This window comes from Apodemus sylvaticus, chromosome 9 (assembly GCF_947179515.1).
Source record: "Apodemus sylvaticus chromosome 9, mApoSyl1.1, whole genome shotgun sequence".
Lineage (NCBI taxonomy): Eukaryota > Metazoa > Chordata > Mammalia > Rodentia > Muridae > Apodemus > Apodemus sylvaticus.
The window spans coordinates 69,728,329-69,733,934 of NC_067480.1; the positions used below are offsets into that span (position 1 = coordinate 69,728,329).

The 5,606-nt window shown below is 36.9% G+C and overlaps 1 non-coding gene across 1 annotated transcript; it reads left to right on the top strand.

The window, feature by feature from the left end:
- The first annotated feature begins 1,790 nt into the window (after positions 1-1,790).
- Positions 1,791-1,919, top strand: LOC127693145 (small nucleolar RNA SNORA17). Its single transcript, XR_007979620.1, has one exon. It is a non-coding gene; the product is annotated as a small nucleolar RNA SNORA17 (small nucleolar RNA).
- Positions 1,920-5,606: the final 3,687 nt, after the last annotated feature.

Consider the following 5,606-nt stretch of genomic DNA (forward strand, 5'->3'; position numbering starts at 1 on the left):
GTAGGAACTGTGCTGTAGATGTATCAGTTGGGACTGAGTACTACACAGGCTCATTGTGTAGTACATCCAGTATGTGTAGAAATTATGTAGAATTTGGGTATTTGACTATCTGTGCCTGGCTAATTTAACTTACCATAATGACTTCCAGTTCTATCAATGATGGGATTTCATTCTGTTTTGTGGTTCTACACAATGCAATTGTGTAGAATCTAATAAGAATATTCCTCAAAAATATAAAAGAAAGAACCTTTGTGCTATCTGGAAACCACAACTATTAGTATAATACAAGGGAAATAAAATCAATCTGTCAAAGGGGCATATAAATGTCAATATTTCTTGATATACTGTTCACATTATCTAGATTCTCAGCATTTTGATCAAGGGTTTTCTGTAATTGTTTCTATCTGTTGCAAAGAGAAGTGTTTTTTGATGAGAAGTGAAAACTGTACTTATATGTGATATAAGGAAAAATATTTATAATGTAACAAGGAATCATGCTGGTTTAAAAGATTCCTCAATTAAGTAGTCAAGACTGAGATAATCTGTCTGTCTGTCTGTCTCTCTGTATATATATACATGTATATATATATATATATATATATATATATATACCTTTCTATCTCTCTATCTCTCTCTGTATAACTTTTTAAGAACTGAATAGGTTGTATTTATGTATTTTGAAATATACAACAATTAAAGAAAAAAAAGCCCATGAACTTGAAAGAGAGTCAGAAGGTGCCAAGGTAAGGGATGGAGGGAGGGAAAGGAAGAGGGAAATTATGCAGTTATAATTTCCAACATAAAAATAAAATACTAATATAGATGCTTTATTTCTAGAACTGTTATTTCAATGTCTTTCAAGTCTGCCACTTGTTTTTTATAGAAAACTGTGCCATGCTCGTATATTCTATTTTTCCTAGTACAACTTTGCATGCTTACATGTTCTTTTTTTTTTTTTTAAGATTTATTTATTTAGTATATGTAGGTACACTGTAGCTGTCTTCAGACACCAGAAGAGGGCATCAGATCTCTTTAAGGATGGTTGTGAGCCACCATGTGGGTGCTGGGATTTGAACTCATGACCTCTGGAAGAGGAGCCAGTACTCTTAACTGCTGAGCCATCTCTAGAGCCCACTTACATGTTCTTATAAATCCAATATGGATATTCCTCAAAATGTATAAAAGAACTTCTGTGCTATCTGGAAATTTCAACAATAAGTACAATATAGAGAAAATAAAATCAATCTGTCAACGGGCCATATGAATTTCAACATTTATTGCTATATTATTTACAATACCTAGAAATGGGCAAATTCTTATTAAACATCTACAGATGAATGAATAAAAATAATGGGTCACATGCATACAGTAGAATATCATTCAACCACAAAACAAAATAAAATCCCATCATAGGGAGAACTGGAGATCATTTATGTAATTTAAATTAGCCAGATACAGTCAATTACCCCATGATCTGCAACCTTAAAGCACTGATCTCAAAGAAATCAAGAGTAGAATAGAGACAGGTGGTAGATTCATCAGGGAGAGGTCCCACATTACACAAGAGGCTCTACACTGAGGACTACCACAGAAAAGAATGATATACTAAATTATATAGTCAGAAAACTAGGAGAAATTAGTTTGAGTATGATTGCCCCAATGGTAGATTCTTGAGAGTACAGAAAAGTTGTACTTGATTTTAAAGGTTGTACAATGCATACATGTAAAAATTGCCTCATCAATCTGTATAATACATAGATTTTCTTATTAATTAAAAGTAAATCAACTTCTCTGCCCCAAGAAACATCACAGATATGACTGCTGTATCACATGTTTGTCAGTAGGTGGCAAGGAGAAAGACTACGTCTACACTTAGTGTTCTGACTTATGAACATCACAATGTTTAGTAGCCTAGCATTCCCTAAAATATGTGAGTCTGAGATGACCATCAGTATGGTGCCATGTGGCTCAACAGACAGGTAGCCTGATATAACCACCAGTTAAGTGCCACACAGGCCCCAATGGCTCCCAGGATGAGAAGGAAGCAAAGACTAGAAGTATCCCGAACTGGGACTGATGAACCTGTGGGAGAGTTAGTCTGAGACACAATCCTCACATGGGGCAACTTAGGTGAGCAGGGCAAGAAGTGGGCCTAACATGATTATCAATGCTGAGGGCTGTGCAGGAGTAATAAGAAATGGCTTTAGAATTCATATAAGAAGGCCTACCAGTTACCACAGCCATGATGGGTACACCTTGGTGAGGGCCCCTAGATCCACATGTCCTGAGGACTTCATGATGTTATGGAGTTTTACTCTGCTTTTTGCCTTCTTATCCCTCTTAATCTAAGAGTTGTATGAAAACTCTGAGTGGGCATCCAGTCTCTCACTGTCAGTATCTCTAACACTCATCATAATAATGCTAGATAGCTTTCAGGCATTGCTGCTGGAACAGATTTATAATTCAATCACTTCTATAGAGAAGAACTTAAAAATGTAGATTGTCAGCAATGACCAATTTTCTTAGGAAGCATTTGGAAAAATAACATTGTTAATGAAGCTAGGTTAACATGTGCTTGCTACTGAGTTTTAGGGAACAATTTGAAGTTCAGAGAGGTACAGTCTTAATAGTTAAGCTAGGGACTTTTATGATAATGGAACAAGAAGGTCTTGCCCCTATTCTAAGCCCTTGATTGTTGAATCCTAGTTGGGCGGTCCTCAGCTGTTGGGTTGTAGAGTCCAGCTCCTACATTCTAACAGCAGGTTCCCTGGAAGGAGAGATGGGTATAGGAACAGGCTGCAAGAGAAAACACGTGGAGAGAGACAAAAACATGGCTTCTGGTTCAGCTCTCCATCTTTAATTTATCTCTCTCAAAATATAAAGGCAGGCCAAACCCCTCCCCTGAAGGCTGGAAACCAGTTCTTCTTGTTCTTCAATGAGGCGGGCGGATCAGGTAGCTGGCTGCTATTCTTTTAGAACAGTGGACTGGGGGAAGTCACAATTCCTCCATTTTAATTAATTTAAAGAAAAACCAGTGGATAAATATCCGTCAAAAGACAGTGGGTTTTGACCAGTAAGGAAAATCATTGGCCTCAACCCCCTTAAATATTAATTGGCGTCCTTTTCAGGGGAGGGGAAATAGACTGCCTTATTATTTTAAGGACAGTTTTTCAACATCAATCCCTATACAGTCAGGCTTACTTCCAGGGAAACTCAGAAGGAAGACATTTCCTTTTTCCCTTGCAGTGCCTTGGCTCACACCTCATAACTGATGCCCATGTTTGTTTAATTAACAAACATGCATAGTTCTGAGTTCTATGCAGCTCCATCTTTGGAGATTCACTGATAAAGTAAATGCCCTGTGAATATGAGTTGGCTGGTTTTCATAGCAGCCCATCTTTGAGTCCTGGAATCCACTGCTCTAGCAGCCCACCTTCGAGTGCTGTATCTGAGAGATACCTGCTTGAAACACAAAAGAAGAGATTAAAAGGAAAAAACTGCTTGGACTGTCTCTGGAAGGCCCATGGTATTTAATTTGGTTGTAAATTAGTAGCTCAGGAATAAAACCTGGCTTGCAAATTAACAGCTAGAGGAAAAGGATCCTATTTTACCAATATGGGAGAAGCAGCTTTAAGAACATTATTGAATTAGTCACACTTACCAGCTGATTCGTCTTTATTTATCTGCCATACCAATCTTTTTGGCAGCCATTGGGTTCTGTCTTCTTTTTGAGAGAAAATATAAATAGAACATCTTCTCCAAATTAAAACAGGGTCTGGACAGTTCCATGTATTAGTTAAAGAGTCCTGCCATTTAACCATGGCATAAGAATTAGAAGAGGCAAGATGCCAATGGTGATCTGCTGCAGACTGACCTTTAGCATCAGTTTGCAAGAAATGTGAAACAAATAAAACAAAAGCAAGGTGTGCTTTGGGTGATCTAGAAGGGTATAGTTTCCCCTTCTTTGTTTTAAAGAGCCAAGTTTTAAGAGTGTTAATGTGCACACTTAACAATTCCTTGGCCCATTGGGTTATAAGGAATTCCAGTTTCATGTTTAATACCAAATTCTTTACAAAATGAGATAAAGATATTGCCAGTGTAGGCTGACCCATTGTCTGTCTTAATGACTTTGGTTAATTCCATGGTATAAAAAGCTTATGAACAATGATTGATTACATTTAGAGGCTTCTCCCAAAAGTAGAGAAGTGAAAAGAAATCTTGAACAAGTATCAATGCAAGCATGTATTAATTTTAATTTTTTAATTTTGCATAGTGAGTTACATCCATTTGTGAAAAAATGATTGGGCATAAGACCATGTGGATCAACCCCTAAATGGGGAGCTGAAGATAAGGAAAGGCAGTTAGGGCATTGTTATATAATCAGTTTTGCTTGTTCCTATGTGATTCCATATCAGAGTCTTAATGTATGGCTAGAAAGGTGGAACTCGTTATGATCATGTCTAGCCAATTTAACAGGTTCTAACATTAAAACTTCTCATATTAGAGCTCTGTCAATGCAATGATTGCCTTTAGCTAACACTCCAGGAAGACTGGAGTGAGCTCCTATTCGGCCAATATAGAAGGGATTTATTTCTAGCAAAAATGATGTTTTGCAATAGTAAAAGCAAAGATCCTGATGGCGTATTAAAAGTAAATGTGCTGCAGGCTTCTAATAAAAGGACAGATTCTGCAGCATACAAGCTAATTGTAAAAAGATTAAAAGCATTATTTATAGGCTGAAAAACATTTAATACCACTGTCAGCTCTACTAACTGAGCCGAGCCCAGGTGTTTTTATAACCACCTGTTGATTATAAATAAGATATCTAGCTCTTCCTTCAGAAGAGCCATCTATGAAAATCAAAAGAGCATTATGTAGTGGCTGTGAAGATCATATTAGGAAATACAACCTCATGCATATCTAAAAACTTTATTAATCTATCTTGAGGATAAGGGCCATCTATAGTTCCTTCAAATCCTGCTTGAGCAAGCAACCAATCTGTGCCACGATGCTTTAGCTAAGCATCTTGATCTACGTTAAAAGGTTGAATAATGATATCTGGTTTTTTTGTCAAAACAAGTTAGCGACTGCTTCCTTCCAAGTACAATTATTTGGGCCATTATCTAATAATATGTCAGTATATTGTGTTTGTGAGACACTCTTAAATGAATCCACTTAAGAGACTTTTGCCACAATACTGCTATAGGCAAATGAGTCATTATAATTTCTCCTTTAGATTAATTTTTCTAAGTTAGTTTAACAGTCTTTAATTTTTCTGTCCCACAATTTCTAAAAGCTTGAAGCAAGGCAGTTTACTTAGTCTGGAACAATTAACAATTAAAGTGTATTCAATATAGCTTTTTTTGTTACCACTCAGCAAGCCCACAGTCAATATTATCTTCAGGACCACACTAATTACTCTGGCAGCTAGCATGCTTCTGCAGCATTCTGTGGAAAAAACATAGGGGACATGCTCTCTTTCCCAATATTAAGTCAGGATCATGGCATGTGCCAATAAGTGAATTCTTCCATCTCACTTAGGCATCAGTATCCTAGTGATAGGATGCCATATACATTCAGCAGACAGTTCCTTGGCATCCACATTT